Source organism: Ascaphus truei, unplaced genomic scaffold, assembly GCF_040206685.1.
Source record: "Ascaphus truei isolate aAscTru1 unplaced genomic scaffold, aAscTru1.hap1 HAP1_SCAFFOLD_2240, whole genome shotgun sequence".
Lineage (NCBI taxonomy): Eukaryota > Metazoa > Chordata > Amphibia > Anura > Ascaphidae > Ascaphus > Ascaphus truei.
In genome coordinates, this window is record NW_027455155.1 from 24,933 (window position 1) to 44,010 (window position 19,078).

General features: G+C 51.6%; 19 non-coding genes across 19 annotated transcripts; all 19 read left to right on the forward strand.

Annotated features, from left to right (window-relative positions):
* Positions 1-521: 521 nt before the first annotated feature.
* On the forward strand, positions 522-712 carry LOC142477649 (U2 spliceosomal RNA). The gene has a single exon (XR_012792569.1). It is a non-coding gene; the product is annotated as a U2 spliceosomal RNA (small nuclear RNA).
* Positions 713-1,523: 811 nt separating this feature from the next.
* On the forward strand, positions 1,524-1,714 carry LOC142477650 (U2 spliceosomal RNA). The gene has a single exon (XR_012792570.1). It is a non-coding gene; the product is annotated as a U2 spliceosomal RNA (small nuclear RNA).
* An 812-nt stretch (positions 1,715-2,526) lies between these two features.
* On the forward strand, positions 2,527-2,717 carry LOC142477652 (U2 spliceosomal RNA). Its single transcript, XR_012792572.1, has one exon. It is a non-coding gene; the product is annotated as a U2 spliceosomal RNA (small nuclear RNA).
* Positions 2,718-3,528: 811 nt separating this feature from the next.
* On the forward strand, positions 3,529-3,719 carry LOC142477653 (U2 spliceosomal RNA). Its single transcript, XR_012792573.1, has one exon. It is a non-coding gene; the product is annotated as a U2 spliceosomal RNA (small nuclear RNA).
* Positions 3,720-4,530: 811 nt separating this feature from the next.
* On the forward strand, positions 4,531-4,721 carry LOC142477654 (U2 spliceosomal RNA). The gene has a single exon (XR_012792574.1). It is a non-coding gene; the product is annotated as a U2 spliceosomal RNA (small nuclear RNA).
* Positions 4,722-5,532: 811 nt separating this feature from the next.
* On the forward strand, positions 5,533-5,723 carry LOC142477655 (U2 spliceosomal RNA). The gene has a single exon (XR_012792575.1). It is a non-coding gene; the product is annotated as a U2 spliceosomal RNA (small nuclear RNA).
* An 811-nt stretch (positions 5,724-6,534) lies between these two features.
* On the forward strand, positions 6,535-6,725 carry LOC142477656 (U2 spliceosomal RNA). The gene has a single exon (XR_012792576.1). It is a non-coding gene; the product is annotated as a U2 spliceosomal RNA (small nuclear RNA).
* Positions 6,726-7,536: 811 nt separating this feature from the next.
* LOC142477657 (U2 spliceosomal RNA) lies at positions 7,537-7,727 on the forward strand. The gene has a single exon (XR_012792577.1). It is a non-coding gene; the product is annotated as a U2 spliceosomal RNA (small nuclear RNA).
* An 811-nt stretch (positions 7,728-8,538) lies between these two features.
* On the forward strand, positions 8,539-8,729 carry LOC142477658 (U2 spliceosomal RNA). The gene has a single exon (XR_012792578.1). It is a non-coding gene; the product is annotated as a U2 spliceosomal RNA (small nuclear RNA).
* Positions 8,730-9,540: 811 nt separating this feature from the next.
* LOC142477659 (U2 spliceosomal RNA) lies at positions 9,541-9,731 on the forward strand. The gene has a single exon (XR_012792579.1). It is a non-coding gene; the product is annotated as a U2 spliceosomal RNA (small nuclear RNA).
* Positions 9,732-10,542: 811 nt separating this feature from the next.
* On the forward strand, positions 10,543-10,733 carry LOC142477660 (U2 spliceosomal RNA). Its single transcript, XR_012792580.1, has one exon. It is a non-coding gene; the product is annotated as a U2 spliceosomal RNA (small nuclear RNA).
* An 811-nt stretch (positions 10,734-11,544) lies between these two features.
* On the forward strand, positions 11,545-11,735 carry LOC142477661 (U2 spliceosomal RNA). The gene has a single exon (XR_012792581.1). It is a non-coding gene; the product is annotated as a U2 spliceosomal RNA (small nuclear RNA).
* Positions 11,736-12,547: 812 nt separating this feature from the next.
* LOC142477663 (U2 spliceosomal RNA) lies at positions 12,548-12,738 on the forward strand. Its single transcript, XR_012792583.1, has one exon. It is a non-coding gene; the product is annotated as a U2 spliceosomal RNA (small nuclear RNA).
* Positions 12,739-13,548: 810 nt separating this feature from the next.
* On the forward strand, positions 13,549-13,739 carry LOC142477664 (U2 spliceosomal RNA). The gene has a single exon (XR_012792584.1). It is a non-coding gene; the product is annotated as a U2 spliceosomal RNA (small nuclear RNA).
* An 800-nt stretch (positions 13,740-14,539) lies between these two features.
* On the forward strand, positions 14,540-14,730 carry LOC142477665 (U2 spliceosomal RNA). The gene has a single exon (XR_012792585.1). It is a non-coding gene; the product is annotated as a U2 spliceosomal RNA (small nuclear RNA).
* Positions 14,731-15,539: 809 nt separating this feature from the next.
* Positions 15,540-15,729, forward strand: LOC142477671 (U2 spliceosomal RNA). The gene has a single exon (XR_012792591.1). It is a non-coding gene; the product is annotated as a U2 spliceosomal RNA (small nuclear RNA).
* Positions 15,730-16,538: 809 nt separating this feature from the next.
* LOC142477666 (U2 spliceosomal RNA) lies at positions 16,539-16,729 on the forward strand. The gene has a single exon (XR_012792586.1). It is a non-coding gene; the product is annotated as a U2 spliceosomal RNA (small nuclear RNA).
* Positions 16,730-17,540: 811 nt separating this feature from the next.
* On the forward strand, positions 17,541-17,731 carry LOC142477667 (U2 spliceosomal RNA). Its single transcript, XR_012792587.1, has one exon. It is a non-coding gene; the product is annotated as a U2 spliceosomal RNA (small nuclear RNA).
* Positions 17,732-18,541: 810 nt separating this feature from the next.
* On the forward strand, positions 18,542-18,731 carry LOC142477669 (U2 spliceosomal RNA). Its single transcript, XR_012792589.1, has one exon. It is a non-coding gene; the product is annotated as a U2 spliceosomal RNA (small nuclear RNA).
* Positions 18,732-19,078: the final 347 nt, after the last annotated feature.

Here is a 19,078-nt window from a genome sequence, read left to right on the forward strand (position 1 = left end):
TAGCCTGCATAGCAAACACTGCAGCAGCAAGCAGCAAGCAGCAAATGCCTTGACTTGCTGGCTTCTTGTCACAATGGCTGGCTGGCTGAAATGACCTGAACTGAAAAGCCCAGCCACTGGCTGCTTGCTTGCTGCCTGAGTTTCATGGCAGCCCAGACGAGTCGGCTAGCAGAGAAAAAGTGGGCGGTTCCTATGCAAATAAGCAGACGAAGCCTGGTGCCGGAAAAAGAACTGGAAGCATGTGCCTTTTTGGCTGTTTGCTGGCCATGCGGGCCCCCCAGCAGTGTGTGCGGCTGCTTTTCTTTACTCCATACAAAGTCTTTGGCTTTTGCATCCGTCGTCGTCGTCGCCGCCGCTGCTGCATAGACTCCCCGGGGCTGTGTCGGAAGGAGCGGAGGCAGGCACGCTGGCCTGCTGGGGGAGGAGGCGAGCGGGCAGCCAGCGGCTCCCTCTGCCCTTCTCCCTAAAGCGTAGCGCCCCTGGCCGTCGGGCGGCGCTCAGGCGGGGGCCCATTTCTGGTTATCGCTTCTCGGCCTTTTGGCTAAGATCAAGTGTAGTATCTGTTCTTATCAGTTTAATATCTGATACGTCCCCTATCTGGGGACCATATATTAAATGGATTTTTAGAACAGGGAGATGGAAGAAGAGCTTGCTCTGTCCACTCCACGCATTGACCTGGTATTGCAGTACCTCCAGGACCGGTGCACTTCCCTTTGGGGATATTTGGCTTGTATCAAAAAATAGAAACAAATGACTGTCTGACAGAAAAAAAACAAACATGCATTTTTGGCTCTTTCTTTTGCAAAGAAAGAAGAAGATGAAATGACGACAAAATAAAGCCTCCTTCTTTTTGCTGTGTCTTGTTTGCTCTTTTGCGTGGCTTCTTACTTTCTTTTCTTTTCAGCTCCTCCTCGCATGGAGCAGGAGTGCCGCCTGCTGCCTAGCCTAATTCAGTCCGAACGAGCAGATGCCTAAGAAACTCCTGTTGAAGCTGTATCCAAATAGCCTGCATAGCAAACACTGCAGCAGCAAGCAGCAAGCAGCAAATGCCTTGACTTGCTGGCTTCTTGTCACAATGGCTGGCTGGCTGAAATGACCTGAACTGAAAAGCCCAGCCACTGGCTGCTTGCTTGCTGCCTGAGTTTCATGGCAGCCCAGACGAGTCGGCTAGCAGAGAAAAAGTGGGCGGTTCCTATGCAAATAAGCAGACGAAGCCTGGTGCCGGAAAAAGAACTGGAAGCATGTGCCTTTTTGGCTGTTTGCTGGCCATGCGGGCCCCCCAGCAGTGTGTGCGGCTGCTTTTCTTTACTCCATACAAAGTCTTTGGCTTTTGCATCCGTCGTCGTCGTCGCCGCCGCTGCTGCATAGACTCCCCGGGGCTGTGTCGGAAGGAGCGGAGGCAGGCACGCTGGCCTGCTGGGGGAGGAGGCGAGCGGGCAGCCAGCGGCTCCCTCTGCCCTTCTCCCTAAAGCGTAGCGCCCCTGGCCGTCGGGCGGCGCTCAGGCGGGGGCCCATTTCTGGTTATCGCTTCTCGGCCTTTTGGCTAAGATCAAGTGTAGTATCTGTTCTTATCAGTTTAATATCTGATACGTCCCCTATCTGGGGACCATATATTAAATGGATTTTTAGAACAGGGAGATGGAAGAAGAGCTTGCTCTGTCCACTCCACGCATTGACCTGGTATTGCAGTACCTCCAGGACCGGTGCACTTCCCTTTGGGGATATTTGGCTTGTATCAAAAAATAGAAACAAATGACTGTCTGACAGAAAAAAAACAAACATGCATTTTTGGCTCTTTCTTTTGCAAAGAAAGAAGAAGATGAAATGACGACAAAATAAAGCCTCCTTCTTTTTGCTGTGTCTTGTTTGCTCTTTTGCGTGGCTTCTTACTTTCTTTTCTTTTCAGCTCCTCCTCGCATGGAGCAGGAGTGCCGCCTGCTGCCTAGCCTAATTCAGTCCGAACGAGCAGATGCCTAAGAAACTCCTGTTGAAGCTGTATCCAAATAGCCTGCATAGCAAACACTGCAGCAGCAAGCAGCAAGCAGCAAATGCCTTGACTTGCTGGCTTCTTGTCACAATGGCTGGCTGGCTGAAATGACCTGAACTGAAAAGCCCAGCCACTGGCTGCTTGCTTGCTGCCTGAGTTTCATGGCAGCCCAGACGAGTCGGCTAGCAGAGAAAAAGTGGGCGGTTCCTATGCAAATAAGCAGACGAAGCCTGGTGCCGGAAAAAGAACTGGAAGCATGTGCCTTTTTGGCTGTTTGCTGGCCATGCGGGCCCCCCAGCAGTGTGTGCGGCTGCTTTTCTTTACTCCATACAAAGTCTTTGGCTTTTGCATCCGTCGTCGTCGTCGCCGCCGCTGCTGCATAGACTCCCCGGGGCTGTGTCGGAAGGAGCGGAGGCAGGCACGCTGGCCTGCTGGGGGAGGAGGCGAGCGGGCAGCCAGCGGCTCCCTCTGCCCTTCTCCCTAAAGCGTAGCGCCCCTGGCCGATCGGGCGGCGCTCAGGCGGGGGCCCATTTCTGGTTATCGCTTCTCGGCCTTTTGGCTAAGATCAAGTGTAGTATCTGTTCTTATCAGTTTAATATCTGATACGTCCCCTATCTGGGGACCATATATTAAATGGATTTTTAGAACAGGGAGATGGAAGAAGAGCTTGCTCTGTCCACTCCACGCATTGACCTGGTATTGCAGTACCTCCAGGACCGGTGCACTTCCCTTTGGGGATATTTGGCTTGTATCAAAAAATAGAAACAAATGACTGTCTGACAGAAAAAAAACAAACATGCATTTTTGGCTCTTTCTTTTGCAAAGAAAGAAGAAGATGAAATGACGACAAAATAAAGCCTCCTTCTTTTTGCTGTGTCTTGTTTGCTCTTTTGCGTGGCTTCTTACTTTCTTTTCTTTTCAGCTCCTCCTCGCATGGAGCAGGAGTGCCGCCTGCTGCCTAGCCTAATTCAGTCCGAACGAGCAGATGCCTAAGAAACTCCTGTTGAAGCTGTATCCAAATAGCCTGCATAGCAAACACTGCAGCAGCAAGCAGCAAGCAGCAAATGCCTTGACTTGCTGGCTTCTTGTCACAATGGCTGGCTGGCTGAAATGACCTGAACTGAAAAGCCCAGCCACTGGCTGCTTGCTTGCTGCCTGAGTTTCATGGCAGCCCAGACGAGTCGGCTAGCAGAGAAAAAGTGGGCGGTTCCTATGCAAATAAGCAGACGAAGCCTGGTGCCGGAAAAAGAACTGGAAGCATGTGCCTTTTTGGCTGTTTGCTGGCCATGCGGGCCCCCCAGCAGTGTGTGCGGCTGCTTTTCTTTACTCCATACAAAGTCTTTGGCTTTTGCATCCGTCGTCGTCGTCGCCGCCGCTGCTGCATAGACTCCCCGGGGCTGTGTCGGAAGGAGCGGAGGCAGGCACGCTGGCCTGCTGGGGGAGGAGGCGAGCGGGCAGCCAGCGGCTCCCTCTGCCCTTCTCCCTAAAGCGTAGCGCCCCTGGCCGTCGGGCGGCGCTCAGGCGGGGGCCCATTTCTGGTTATCGCTTCTCGGCCTTTTGGCTAAGATCAAGTGTAGTATCTGTTCTTATCAGTTTAATATCTGATACGTCCCCTATCTGGGGACCATATATTAAATGGATTTTTAGAACAGGGAGATGGAAGAAGAGCTTGCTCTGTCCACTCCACGCATTGACCTGGTATTGCAGTACCTCCAGGACCGGTGCACTTCCCTTTGGGGATATTTGGCTTGTATCAAAAAATAGAAACAAATGACTGTCTGACAGAAAAAAAACAAACATGCATTTTTGGCTCTTTCTTTTGCAAAGAAAGAAGAAGATGAAATGACGACAAAATAAAGCCTCCTTCTTTTTGCTGTGTCTTGTTTGCTCTTTTGCGTGGCTTCTTACTTTCTTTTCTTTTCAGCTCCTCCTCGCATGGAGCAGGAGTGCCGCCTGCTGCCTAGCCTAATTCAGTCCGAACGAGCAGATGCCTAAGAAACTCCTGTTGAAGCTGTATCCAAATAGCCTGCATAGCAAACACTGCAGCAGCAAGCAGCAAGCAGCAAATGCCTTGACTTGCTGGCTTCTTGTCACAATGGCTGGCTGGCTGAAATGACCTGAACTGAAAAGCCCAGCCACTGGCTGCTTGCTTGCTGCCTGAGTTTCATGGCAGCCCAGACGAGTCGGCTAGCAGAGAAAAAGTGGGCGGTTCCTATGCAAATAAGCAGACGAAGCCTGGTGCCGGAAAAAGAACTGGAAGCATGTGCCTTTTTGGCTGTTTGCTGGCCATGCGGGCCCCCCAGCAGTGTGTGCGGCTGCTTTTCTTTACTCCATACAAAGTCTTTGGCTTTTGCATCCGTCGTCGTCGTCGCCGCCGCTGCTGCATAGACTCCCCGGGGCTGTGTCGGAAGGAGCGGAGGCAGGCACGCTGGCCTGCTGGGGGAGGAGGCGAGCGGGCAGCCAGCGGCTCCCTCTGCCCTTCTCCCTAAAGCGTAGCGCCCCTGGCCGTCGGGCGGCGCTCAGGCGGGGGCCCATTTCTGGTTATCGCTTCTCGGCCTTTTGGCTAAGATCAAGTGTAGTATCTGTTCTTATCAGTTTAATATCTGATACGTCCCCTATCTGGGGACCATATATTAAATGGATTTTTAGAACAGGGAGATGGAAGAAGAGCTTGCTCTGTCCACTCCACGCATTGACCTGGTATTGCAGTACCTCCAGGACCGGTGCACTTCCCTTTGGGGATATTTGGCTTGTATCAAAAAATAGAAACAAATGACTGTCTGACAGAAAAAAAACAAACATGCATTTTTGGCTCTTTCTTTTGCAAAGAAAGAAGAAGATGAAATGACGACAAAATAAAGCCTCCTTCTTTTTGCTGTGTCTTGTTTGCTCTTTTGCGTGGCTTCTTACTTTCTTTTCTTTTCAGCTCCTCCTCGCATGGAGCAGGAGTGCCGCCTGCTGCCTAGCCTAATTCAGTCCGAACGAGCAGATGCCTAAGAAACTCCTGTTGAAGCTGTATCCAAATAGCCTGCATAGCAAACACTGCAGCAGCAAGCAGCAAGCAGCAAATGCCTTGACTTGCTGGCTTCTTGTCACAATGGCTGGCTGGCTGAAATGACCTGAACTGAAAAGCCCAGCCACTGGCTGCTTGCTTGCTGCCTGAGTTTCATGGCAGCCCAGACGAGTCGGCTAGCAGAGAAAAAGTGGGCGGTTCCTATGCAAATAAGCAGACGAAGCCTGGTGCCGGAAAAAGAACTGGAAGCATGTGCCTTTTTGGCTGTTTGCTGGCCATGCGGGCCCCCCAGCAGTGTGTGCGGCTGCTTTTCTTTACTCCATACAAAGTCTTTGGCTTTTGCATCCGTCGTCGTCGTCGCCGCCGCTGCTGCATAGACTCCCCGGGGCTGTGTCGGAAGGAGCGGAGGCAGGCACGCTGGCCTGCTGGGGGAGGAGGCGAGCGGGCAGCCAGCGGCTCCCTCTGCCCTTCTCCCTAAAGCGTAGCGCCCCTGGCCGTCGGGCGGCGCTCAGGCGGGGGCCCATTTCTGGTTATCGCTTCTCGGCCTTTTGGCTAAGATCAAGTGTAGTATCTGTTCTTATCAGTTTAATATCTGATACGTCCCCTATCTGGGGACCATATATTAAATGGATTTTTAGAACAGGGAGATGGAAGAAGAGCTTGCTCTGTCCACTCCACGCATTGACCTGGTATTGCAGTACCTCCAGGACCGGTGCACTTCCCTTTGGGGATATTTGGCTTGTATCAAAAAATAGAAACAAATGACTGTCTGACAGAAAAAAAACAAACATGCATTTTTGGCTCTTTCTTTTGCAAAGAAAGAAGAAGATGAAATGACGACAAAATAAAGCCTCCTTCTTTTTGCTGTGTCTTGTTTGCTCTTTTGCGTGGCTTCTTACTTTCTTTTCTTTTCAGCTCCTCCTCGCATGGAGCAGGAGTGCCGCCTGCTGCCTAGCCTAATTCAGTCCGAACGAGCAGATGCCTAAGAAACTCCTGTTGAAGCTGTATCCAAATAGCCTGCATAGCAAACACTGCAGCAGCAAGCAGCAAGCAGCAAATGCCTTGACTTGCTGGCTTCTTGTCACAATGGCTGGCTGGCTGAAATGACCTGAACTGAAAAGCCCAGCCACTGGCTGCTTGCTTGCTGCCTGAGTTTCATGGCAGCCCAGACGAGTCGGCTAGCAGAGAAAAAGTGGGCGGTTCCTATGCAAATAAGCAGACGAAGCCTGGTGCCGGAAAAAGAACTGGAAGCATGTGCCTTTTTGGCTGTTTGCTGGCCATGCGGGCCCCCCAGCAGTGTGTGCGGCTGCTTTTCTTTACTCCATACAAAGTCTTTGGCTTTTGCATCCGTCGTCGTCGTCGCCGCCGCTGCTGCATAGACTCCCCGGGGCTGTGTCGGAAGGAGCGGAGGCAGGCACGCTGGCCTGCTGGGGGAGGAGGCGAGCGGGCAGCCAGCGGCTCCCTCTGCCCTTCTCCCTAAAGCGTAGCGCCCCTGGCCGTCGGGCGGCGCTCAGGCGGGGGCCCATTTCTGGTTATCGCTTCTCGGCCTTTTGGCTAAGATCAAGTGTAGTATCTGTTCTTATCAGTTTAATATCTGATACGTCCCCTATCTGGGGACCATATATTAAATGGATTTTTAGAACAGGGAGATGGAAGAAGAGCTTGCTCTGTCCACTCCACGCATTGACCTGGTATTGCAGTACCTCCAGGACCGGTGCACTTCCCTTTGGGGATATTTGGCTTGTATCAAAAAATAGAAACAAATGACTGTCTGACAGAAAAAAAACAAACATGCATTTTTGGCTCTTTCTTTTGCAAAGAAAGAAGAAGATGAAATGACGACAAAATAAAGCCTCCTTCTTTTTGCTGTGTCTTGTTTGCTCTTTTGCGTGGCTTCTTACTTTCTTTTCTTTTCAGCTCCTCCTCGCATGGAGCAGGAGTGCCGCCTGCTGCCTAGCCTAATTCAGTCCGAACGAGCAGATGCCTAAGAAACTCCTGTTGAAGCTGTATCCAAATAGCCTGCATAGCAAACACTGCAGCAGCAAGCAGCAAGCAGCAAATGCCTTGACTTGCTGGCTTCTTGTCACAATGGCTGGCTGGCTGAAATGACCTGAACTGAAAAGCCCAGCCACTGGCTGCTTGCTTGCTGCCTGAGTTTCATGGCAGCCCAGACGAGTCGGCTAGCAGAGAAAAAGTGGGCGGTTCCTATGCAAATAAGCAGACGAAGCCTGGTGCCGGAAAAAGAACTGGAAGCATGTGCCTTTTTGGCTGTTTGCTGGCCATGCGGGCCCCCCAGCAGTGTGTGCGGCTGCTTTTCTTTACTCCATACAAAGTCTTTGGCTTTTGCATCCGTCGTCGTCGTCGCCGCCGCTGCTGCATAGACTCCCCGGGGCTGTGTCGGAAGGAGCGGAGGCAGGCACGCTGGCCTGCTGGGGGAGGAGGCGAGCGGGCAGCCAGCGGCTCCCTCTGCCCTTCTCCCTAAAGCGTAGCGCCCCTGGCCGTCGGGCGGCGCTCAGGCGGGGGCCCATTTCTGGTTATCGCTTCTCGGCCTTTTGGCTAAGATCAAGTGTAGTATCTGTTCTTATCAGTTTAATATCTGATACGTCCCCTATCTGGGGACCATATATTAAATGGATTTTTAGAACAGGGAGATGGAAGAAGAGCTTGCTCTGTCCACTCCACGCATTGACCTGGTATTGCAGTACCTCCAGGACCGGTGCACTTCCCTTTGGGGATATTTGGCTTGTATCAAAAAATAGAAACAAATGACTGTCTGACAGAAAAAAAACAAACATGCATTTTTGGCTCTTTCTTTTGCAAAGAAAGAAGAAGATGAAATGACGACAAAATAAAGCCTCCTTCTTTTTGCTGTGTCTTGTTTGCTCTTTTGCGTGGCTTCTTACTTTCTTTTCTTTTCAGCTCCTCCTCGCATGGAGCAGGAGTGCCGCCTGCTGCCTAGCCTAATTCAGTCCGAACGAGCAGATGCCTAAGAAACTCCTGTTGAAGCTGTATCCAAATAGCCTGCATAGCAAACACTGCAGCAGCAAGCAGCAAGCAGCAAATGCCTTGACTTGCTGGCTTCTTGTCACAATGGCTGGCTGGCTGAAATGACCTGAACTGAAAAGCCCAGCCACTGGCTGCTTGCTTGCTGCCTGAGTTTCATGGCAGCCCAGACGAGTCGGCTAGCAGAGAAAAAGTGGGCGGTTCCTATGCAAATAAGCAGACGAAGCCTGGTGCCGGAAAAAGAACTGGAAGCATGTGCCTTTTTGGCTGTTTGCTGGCCATGCGGGCCCCCCAGCAGTGTGTGCGGCTGCTTTTCTTTACTCCATACAAAGTCTTTGGCTTTTGCATCCGTCGTCGTCGTCGCCGCCGCTGCTGCATAGACTCCCCGGGGCTGTGTCGGAAGGAGCGGAGGCAGGCACGCTGGCCTGCTGGGGGAGGAGGCGAGCGGGCAGCCAGCGGCTCCCTCTGCCCTTCTCCCTAAAGCGTAGCGCCCCTGGCCGTCGGGCGGCGCTCAGGCGGGGGCCCATTTCTGGTTATCGCTTCTCGGCCTTTTGGCTAAGATCAAGTGTAGTATCTGTTCTTATCAGTTTAATATCTGATACGTCCCCTATCTGGGGACCATATATTAAATGGATTTTTAGAACAGGGAGATGGAAGAAGAGCTTGCTCTGTCCACTCCACGCATTGACCTGGTATTGCAGTACCTCCAGGACCGGTGCACTTCCCTTTGGGGATATTTGGCTTGTATCAAAAAATAGAAACAAATGACTGTCTGACAGAAAAAAAACAAACATGCATTTTTGGCTCTTTCTTTTGCAAAGAAAGAAGAAGATGAAATGACGACAAAATAAAGCCTCCTTCTTTTTGCTGTGTCTTGTTTGCTCTTTTGCGTGGCTTCTTACTTTCTTTTCTTTTCAGCTCCTCCTCGCATGGAGCAGGAGTGCCGCCTGCTGCCTAGCCTAATTCAGTCCGAACGAGCAGATGCCTAAGAAACTCCTGTTGAAGCTGTATCCAAATAGCCTGCATAGCAAACACTGCAGCAGCAAGCAGCAAGCAGCAAATGCCTTGACTTGCTGGCTTCTTGTCACAATGGCTGGCTGGCTGAAATGACCTGAACTGAAAAGCCCAGCCACTGGCTGCTTGCTTGCTGCCTGAGTTTCATGGCAGCCCAGACGAGTCGGCTAGCAGAGAAAAAGTGGGCGGTTCCTATGCAAATAAGCAGACGAAGCCTGGTGCCGGAAAAAGAACTGGAAGCATGTGCCTTTTTGGCTGTTTGCTGGCCATGCGGGCCCCCCAGCAGTGTGTGCGGCTGCTTTTCTTTACTCCATACAAAGTCTTTGGCTTTTGCATCCGTCGTCGTCGTCGCCGCCGCTGCTGCATAGACTCCCCGGGGCTGTGTCGGAAGGAGCGGAGGCAGGCACGCTGGCCTGCTGGGGGAGGAGGCGAGCGGGCAGCCAGCGGCTCCCTCTGCCCTTCTCCCTAAAGCGTAGCGCCCCTGGCCGTCGGGCGGCGCTCAGGCGGGGGCCCATTTCTGGTTATCGCTTCTCGGCCTTTTGGCTAAGATCAAGTGTAGTATCTGTTCTTATCAGTTTAATATCTGATACGTCCCCTATCTGGGGACCATATATTAAATGGATTTTTAGAACAGGGAGATGGAAGAAGAGCTTGCTCTGTCCACTCCACGCATTGACCTGGTATTGCAGTACCTCCAGGACCGGTGCACTTCCCTTTGGGGATATTTGGCTTGTATCAAAAAATAGAAACAAATGACTGTCTGACAGAAAAAAAACAAACATGCATTTTTGGCTCTTTCTTTTGCAAAGAAAGAAGAAGATGAAATGACGACAAAATAAAGCCTCCTTCTTTTTGCTGTGTCTTGTTTGCTCTTTTGCGTGGCTTCTTACTTTCTTTTCTTTTCAGCTCCTCCTCGCATGGAGCAGGAGTGCCGCCTGCTGCCTAGCCTAATTCAGTCCGAACGAGCAGATGCCTAAGAAACTCCTGTTGAAGCTGTATCCAAATAGCCTGCATAGCAAACACTGCAGCAGCAAGCAGCAAGCAGCAAATGCCTTGACTTGCTGGCTTCTTGTCACAATGGCTGGCTGGCTGAAATGACCTGAACTGAAAAGCCCAGCCACTGGCTGCTTGCTTGCTGCCTGAGTTTCATGGCAGCCCAGACGAGTCGGCTAGCAGAGAAAAAGTGGGCGGTTCCTATGCAAATAAGCAGACGAAGCCTGGTGCCGGAAAAAGAACTGGAAGCATGTGCCTTTTTGGCTGTTTGCTGGCCATGCGGGCCCCCCAGCAGTGTGTGCGGCTGCTTTTCTTTACTCCATACAAAGTCTTTGGCTTTTGCATCCGTCGTCGTCGTCGCCGCCGCTGCTGCATAGACTCCCCGGGGCTGTGTCGGAAGGAGCGGAGGCAGGCACGCTGGCCTGCTGGGGGAGGAGGCGAGCGGGCAGCCAGCGGCTCCCTCTGCCCTTCTCCCTAAAGCGTAGCGCCCCTGGCCGTCGGGCGGCGCTCAGGCGGGGGCCCATTTCTGGTTATCGCTTCTCGGCCTTTTGGCTAAGATCAAGTGTAGTATCTGTTCTTATCAGTTTAATATCTGATACGTCCCCTATCTGGGGACCATATATTAAATGGATTTTTAGAACAGGGAGATGGAAGAAGAGCTTGCTCTGTCCACTCCACGCATTGACCTGGTATTGCAGTACCTCCAGGACCGGTGCACTTCCCTTTGGGGATATTTGGCTTGTATCAAAAAATAGAAACAAATGACTGTCTGACAGAAAAAAAACAAACATGCATTTTTGGCTCTTTCTTTTGCAAAGAAAGAAGAAGATGAAATGACGACAAAATAAAGCCTCCTTCTTTTTGCTGTGTCTTGTTTGCTCTTTTGCGTGGCTTCTTACTTTCTTTTCTTTTCAGCTCCTCCTCGCATGGAGCAGGAGTGCCGCCTGCTGCCTAGCCTAATTCAGTCCGAACGAGCAGATGCCTAAGAAACTCCTGTTGAAGCTGTATCCAAATAGCCTGCATAGCAAACACTGCAGCAGCAAGCAGCAAGCAGCAAATGCCTTGACTTGCTGGCTTCTTGTCACAATGGCTGGCTGGCTGAAATGACCTGAACTGAAAAGCCCAGCCACTGGCTGCTTGCTTGCTGCCTGAGTTTCATGGCAGCCCAGACGAGTCGGCTAGCAGAGAAAAAGTGGGCGGTTCCTATGCAAATAAGCAGACGAAGCCTGGTGCCGGAAAAAGAACTGGAAGCATGTGCCTTTTTGGCTGTTTGCTGGCCATGCGGGCCCCCCAGCAGTGTGTGCGGCTGCTTTTCTTTACTCCATACAAAGTCTTTGGCTTTTGCATCCGTCGTCGTCGTCGCCGCCGCTGCTGCATAGACTCCCCGGGGCTGTGTCGGAAGGAGCGGAGGCAGGCACGCTGGCCTGCTGGGGGAGGAGGCGAGCGGGCAGCCAGCGGCTCCCTCTGCCCTTCTCCCTAAAGCGTAGCGCCCCTGGCCGTCGGGCGGCGCTCAGGCGGGGGCCCATTTCTGGTTATCGCTTCTCGGCCTTTTGGCTAAGATCAAGTGTAGTATCTGTTCTTATCAGTTTAATATCTGATACGTCCCCTATCTGGGGACCATATATTAAATGGATTTTTAGAACAGGGAGATGGAAGAAGAGCTTGCTCTGTCCACTCCACGCATTGACCTGGTATTGCAGTACCTCCAGGACCGGTGCACTTCCCTTTGGGGATATTTGGCTTGTATCAAAAAATAGAAACAAATGACTGTCTGACAGAAAAAAAAACAAACATGCATTTTTGGCTCTTTCTTTTGCAAAGAAAGAAGAAGATGAAATGACGACAAAATAAAGCCTCCTTCTTTTTGCTGTGTCTTGTTTGCTCTTTTGCGTGGCTTCTTACTTTCTTTTCTTTTCAGCTCCTCCTCGCATGGAGCAGGAGTGCCGCCTGCTGCCTAGCCTAATTCAGTCCGAACGAGCAGATGCCTAAGAAACTCCTGTTGAAGCTGTATCCAAATAGCCTGCATAGCAAACACTGCAGCAGCAAGCAGCAAGCAGCAAATGCCTTGACTTGCTGGCTTCTTGTCACAATGGCTGGCTGGCTGAAATGACCTGAACTGAAAAGCCCAGCCACTGGCTGCTTGCTTGCTGCCTGAGTTTCATGGCAGCCCAGACGAGTCGGCTAGCAGAGAAAAAGTGGGCGGTTCCTATGCAAATAAGCAGACGAAGCCTGGTGCCGGAAAAAGAACTGGAAGCATGTGCCTTTTTGGCTGTTTGCTGGCCATGCGGGCCCCCCAGCAGTGTGTGCGGCTGCTTTTCTTTACTCCATACAAAGTCTTTGGCTTTTGCATCCGTCGTCGTCGTCGCCGCCGCTGCTGCATAGACTCCCCGGGGCTGTGTCGGAAGGAGCGGAGGCAGGCACGCTGGCCTGCTGGGGGAGGAGGCGAGCGGGCAGCCAGCGGCTCCCTCTGCCCTTCTCCCTAAAGCGTAGCGCCCCTGGCCGTCGGGCGGCGCTCAGGCGGGGGCCCATTTCTGGTTATCGCTTCTCGGCCTTTTGGCTAAGATCAAGTGTAGTATCTGTTCTTATCAGTTTAATATCTGATACGTCCCCTATCTGGGGACCATATATTAAATGGATTTTTAGAACAGGGAGATGGAAGAAGAGCTTGCTCTGTCCACTCCACGCATTGACCTGGTATTGCAGTACCTCCAGGACCGGTGCACTTCCCTTTGGGGATATTTGGCTTGTATCAAAAAATAGAAACAAATGACTGTCTGACAGAAAAAAAACAAACATGCATTTTTGGCTCTTTCTTTTGCAAAGAAAGAAGAAGATGAAATGACGACAAAATAAAGCCTCCTTCTTTTTGCTGTGTCTTGTTTGCTCTTTTGCGTGGCTTCTTACTTTCTTTTCTTTTCAGCTCCTCCTCGCATGGAGCAGGAGTGCCGCCTGCTGCCTAGCCTAATTCAGTCCGAACGAGCAGATGCCTAAGAAACTCCTGTTGAAGCTGTATCCAAATAGCCTGCATAGCAAACACTGCAGCAGCAAGCAGCAAGCAGCAAATGCCTTGACTTGCTGGCTTCTTGTCACAATGGCTGGCTGGCTGAAATGACCTGAACTGAAAAGCCCAGCCACTGGCTGCTTGCTTGCTGCCTGAGTTTCATGGCAGCCCAGACGAGTCGGCTAGCAGAGAAAAAGTGGGCGGTTCCTATGCAAATAAGCAGACGAAGCCTGGTGCCGGAAAAAGAACTGGAAGCATGTGCCTTTTTGGCTGTTTGCTGGCCATGCGGCCCCCCAGCAGTGTGTGCGGCTGCTTTTCTTTACTCCATACAAAGTCTTTGGCTTTTGCATCCGTCGTCGTCGTCGCCGCCGCTGCTGCATAGACTCCCCGGGGCTGTGTCGGAAGGAGCGGAGGCAGGCACGCTGGCCTGCTGGGGGAGGAGGCGAGCGGGCAGCCAGCGGCTCCCTCTGCCCTTCTCCCTAAAGCGTAGCGCCCCTGGCCGTCGGGCGGCGCTCAGGCGGGGGCCCATTTCTGGTTATCGCTTCTCGGCCTTTTGGCTAAGATCAAGTGTAGTATCTGTTCTTATCAGTTTAATATCTGATACGTCCCCTATCTGGGGACCATATATTAAATGGATTTTTAGAACAGGGAGATGGAAGAAGAGCTTGCTCTGTCCACTCCACGCATTGACCTGGTATTGCAGTACCTCCAGGACCGGTGCACTTCCCTTTGGGGATATTTGGCTTGTATCAAAAAATAGAAACAAATGACTGTCTGACAGAAAAAAAACAAACATGCATTTTTGGCTCTTTCTTTTGCAAAGAAAGAAGAAGATGAAATGACGACAAAATAAAGCCTCCTTCTTTTTGCTGTGTCTTGTTTGCTCTTTTGCGTGGCTTCTTACTTTCTTTTCTTTTCAGCTCCTCCTCGCATGGAGCAGGAGTGCCGCCTGCTGCCTAGCCTAATTCAGTCCGAACGAGCAGATGCCTAAGAAACTCCTGTTGAAGCTGTATCCAAATAGCCTGCATAGCAAACACTGCAGCAGCAAGCAGCAAGCAGCAAATGCCTTGACTTGCTGGCTTCTTGTCACAATGGCTGGCTGGCTGAAATGACCTGAACTGAAAAGCCCAGATGCTTGCTGCCTGAGTTTCATGGCAGCCCAGACGAGTCGGCTAGCAGAGAAAAGTGGGCGGTTCCTATGCAAATAAGCAGACGAAGCCTGGTGCCGGAAAAAGAACTGGAAGCATGTGCCTTTTTGGCTGTTTGCTGGCCATGCGGGCCCCCCAGCAGTGTGTGCGGCTGCTTTTCTTTACTCCATACAAAGTCTTTGGCTTTTGCATCCGTCGTCGTCGTCGCCGCCCGCTGCTGCATAGACTCCCCGGGGCTGTGTCGGAAGGAGCGGAGGCAGGCACGCTGGCCTGCTGGGGGAGGAGGCGAGCGGGCAGCCAGCGGCTCCCTCTGCCCTTCTCCCTAAAGCGTAGCGCCCCTGGCCGTCGGGCGGCGCTCAGGCGGGGGCCCATTTCTGGTTATCGCTTCTCGGCCTTTTGGCTAAGATCAAGTGTAGTATCTGTTCTTATCAGTTTAATATCTGATACGTCCCCTATCTGGGGACCATATATTAAATGGATTTTTAGAACAGGGAGATGGAAGAAGAGCTTGCTCTGTCCACTCCACGCATTGACCTGGTATTGCAGTACCTCCAGGACCGGTGCACTTCCCTTTGGGGATATTTGGCTTGTATCAAAAAATAGAAACAAATGACTGTCTGACAGAAAAAAAACAAACATGCATTTTTGGCTCTTTCTTTTGCAAAGAAAGAAGAAGATGAAATGACGACAAAATAAAGCCTCCTTCTTTTTGCTGTGTCTTGTTTGCTCTTTTGCGTGGCTTCTTACTTTCTTTCTTTTCAGCTCCTCCTCGCATGGAGCAGGAGTGCCGCCTGCTGCCTAGCCTAATTCAGTCCGAACGAGCAGATGCCTAAGAAACTCCTGTTGAAGCTGTATCCAAATAGCCTGCATAGCAAACACTGCAGCAGCAAGCAGCAAGCAGCAAATGCCTTGACTTGCTGGCTTCTTGTCACAATGGCTGGCTGGCTGAAATGACCTGAACTGAAAAGCCCAGCCACTGGCTGCTTGCTTGCTGCCTGAGTTTCATGGCAGCCCAGACGAGTCGGCTAGCAGAGAAAAAGTGGGCGGTTCCTATGCAAATAAGCAGACGAAGCCTGGTGCCGGAAAAAGAACTGGAAGCATGTGCCTTTTTGGCTGTTTGCTGGCCATGCGGGCCCCCCAGCAGTGTGTGCGGCTGCTTTTCTTTACTCCATACAAAGTCTTTGGCTTTTGCATCCGTCGTCGTCGTCGCCGCCGCTGCTGCATAGACTCCCCGGGGCTGTGTCGGAAGGAGCGGAGGCAGGCACGCTGGCCTGCTGGGGGAGGAGGCGAGCGGGCAGCCAGCGGCTCCCTCTGCCCTTCTCCCTAAAGCGTAGCGCCCTGGCCGTCGGGCGGCGCTCAGGCGGGGGCCCATTTCTGGTTATCGCTTCTCGCCTTTTGGCTAAGATCAAGTGTAGTATCTGTTCTTATCAGTTTAATATCTGATACGTCCCCTATCTGGGGACCATATATTAAATGGATTTTTAGAACAGGGAGATGGAAGAAGAGCTTGCTCTGTCCACTCCACGCATTGACCTGGTATTGCAGTACCTCCAGGACCGGTGCACTTCCCTTTGGGGATATTTGGCTTGTATCAAAAATAGAAACAAATGACTGTCTGACAGAAAAAAAACAAACATGCATTTTTGGCTCTTTCTTTTGCAAAGAAAGAAGAAGATGAAATGACGACAAAATAAAGCCTCCTTCTTTTTGCTGTGTCTTGTTTGCTCTTTTGCGTGGCTTCTTACTTTCTTTTCTTTTCAGCTCCTCCTCGCATGGAGCAGGAGTGCCGCCTGCTGCCTAGCCTAATTCAGTCCGAACGAGCAGATGCCTAAGAAACTCCTGTTGAAGCTGTATCCAAATAGCCTGCATAGCAAACACTGCAGCAGCAAGCAGCAAGCAGCAAATGCCTTGACTTGCTGGCTTCTTGTCACAATGGCTGGCTGGCTGAAATGACCTGAACTGAAAAGCCCAGCCACTGGCTGCTTGCTTGCTGCCTGAGTTTCATGGCAGCCCAGACGAGTCGGCTAGCAGAGAAAAAGTGGGCGGTTCCTATGCAAATAAGCAGACGAAGCCTGGTGCCGGAAAAAGAACTGGAAGCATGTGCCTTTTTGGCTGTTTGCTGGCCATGCGGGCCCCCCAGCAGTGTGTGCGGCTGCTTTTCTTTACTCCATACAAAGTCTTTGGCTTTTGCATCCGTCGTCGTCGTCGCCGCCGCTGCTGCATAGACTCCCCGGGGCTGTGTCGGAAGGAGCGGAGGCAGGCACGCTGGCCTGCTGGGGGAGGAGGCGAGCGGGCAGCCAGCGGCTCCTCTGCCCTTCTCCCTAAAGCGTAGCGCCCCTGGCCGTCGGGCGGCGCTCAGGCGGGGGCCCATTTCTGGTTATCGCTTCTCGGCCTTTTGGCTAAGATCAAGTGTAGTATCTGTTCTTATCAGTTTAATATCTGATACGTCCCCTATCTGGGGACCATATATTAAATGGATTTTTAGAACAGGGAGATGGAAGAAGAGCTTGCTCTGTCCACTCCACGCATTGACCTGGTATTGCAGTACCTCCAGGACCGGTGCACTTCCCTTTGGGGATATTTGGCTTGTATCAAAAAATAGAAACAAATGACTGTCTGACAGAAAAAAAACAAACATGCATTTTTGGCTCTTTCTTTTGCAAAGAAAGAAGAAGATGAAATGACGACAAAATAAAGCCTCCTTCTTTTTGCTGTGTCTTGTTTGCTCTTTTGCGTGGCTTCTTACTTTCTTTTCTTTTCAGCTCCTCCTCGCATGGAGCAGGAGTGCCGCCTGCTGCCTAGCCTAATTCAGTCCGAACGAGCAGATGCTAAGAAACTCCTGTTGAAGCTGTATCCAAATAGCCTGCATAGCAAACACTGCAGCAGCAAGCAGCAAGCAGCAAATGCCTTGACTTGCTGGCTTCTTGTCACAATGGCTGGCTGGCTGAAATGACCTGAACTGAAAAGCCCAGCCACTGGCTGCTTGCTTGCTGCCTGAGTTTCATGGCAGCCCAGACGAGTCGGCTAGCAGAGAAAAAGTGGGCGGTTCCTATGCAAATAAGCAGACGAAGCCTGGTGCCGGAAAAAGAACTGGAAGCATGTGCCTTTTTGGCTGTTTGCTGGCCATGCGGGCCCCCCAGCAGTGTGTGCGGCTGCTTTTCTTTACTCCATACAAAGTCTTTGGCTTTTGCATCCGTCGTCGTCGTCGCCGCCGCTGCTGCATAGACTCCCCGGGGCTGTGTCGGAAGGAGCGGAGGCAGGCACGCTGGCCTGCTGGGGGAGGAGGCGAGCGGGGCAGCCAGCGGCTCCCTCTGCCCTTCTCCCTAAAGCGTAGCGCCCCTGGCCGTCGGGCGGCGCTCAGGCGGGGGCCCATTTCTGGTTATCGCTTCTCGGCCTTTTGGCTAAGATCAAGTGTAGTATCTGTTCTTATCAGTTTAATATCTGATACGTCCCCTATCTGGGGACCATATATTAAATGGATTTTTAGAACAGGGAGATGGAAGAAGAGCTTGCTCTGTCCACTCCACGCATTGACCTGGTATTGCAGTACCTCCAGGACCGGTGCACTTCCCTTTGGGGATATTTGGCTTGTATCAAAAAATAGAAACAAATGACTGTCTGACAGAAAAAAAACAAACATGCATTTTTGGCTCTTTCTTTTGCAAAGAAAGAAGAAGATGAAATGACGACAAAATAAAGCCTCCTTCTTTTTGCTGTGTCTTGTTTGCTCTTTTGCGTGGCTTCTTACTTTCTTTTCTTTTCAGCTCCTCCTCGCATGGAGCAGGAGTGCCGCCTGCTGCCTAGCCTAATTCAGTCCGAACGAGCAGATGCCTAAGAAACTCCTGTTGAAGCTGTATCCAAATAGCCTGCATAGCAAACACTGCAGCAGCAAGCAGCAAGCAGCAAATGCCTTGACTTGCTGGCTTCTTGTCACAATGGCTGGCTGGCTGAAATGACCTGAACTGAAAAGCCCAGCCACTGGCTGCTTGCTTGCTGCCTGAGTTTCATGGCAGCCCAGACGAGTCGGCTAGCAGAGAAAAAGTGGGCGGTTCCTATGCAAATAAGCAGACGAAGCCTGGTGCCGGAAAAGAACTGGAAGCATGTGCCTTTTTGGCTGTTTGCTGGCCATGCGGGCCCCCCAGCAGTGTGTGCGGCTGCTTTTCTTTACTCCATACAAAGTCTTTGGCTTTTGCATCCGTCGTCGTCGTCGCCGCCGCTGCTGCATAGACTCCCCGGGGCTGTGTCGGAAGGAGCGGAGGCAGGCACGCTGGCCTGCTGGGGGAGGAGGCGAGCGGGCAGCCAGCGGCTCCCTCTGCCCTTCTCCCTAAAGCGTAGCGCCCCTGGCCGTCGGGCGGCGCTCAGGCGGGGGCCCATTTCTGGTTATCGCTTCTCGGCCTTTTGGCTAAGATCAAGTGTAGTATCTGTTCTTATCAGTTTAATATCTGATACGTCCCCTATCTGGGGACCATATATTAAATGGATTTTAGAACAGGGAGATGGAAGAAGAGCTTGCTCTGTCCACTCCACGCATTGACCTGGTATTGCAGTACCTCCAGGACCGGTGCACTTCCCTTTGGGGATATTTGGCTTGTATCAAAAAATAGAAACAAATGACTGTCTGACAGAAAAAAAACAAACATGCATTTTTGGCTCTTTCTTTTGCAAAGAAAGAAGAAGATGAAATGACGACAAAATAAAGCCTCCTTCTTTTTGCTGTGTCTTGTTTGCTCTTTTGCGTGGCTTCTTACTTTCTTTTCTTTTCAGCTCCTCCTCGCATGGAGCAGGAGTGCCGCCTGCTGCCTAGCCTAATTCAGTCCGAACGAGCAGATGCCTAAGAAACTCCTGTTGAAGCTGTATCCAAATAGCCTGCATAGCAAACACTGCAGCAGCAAGCAGCAAGCAGCAAATGCCTTGACTTG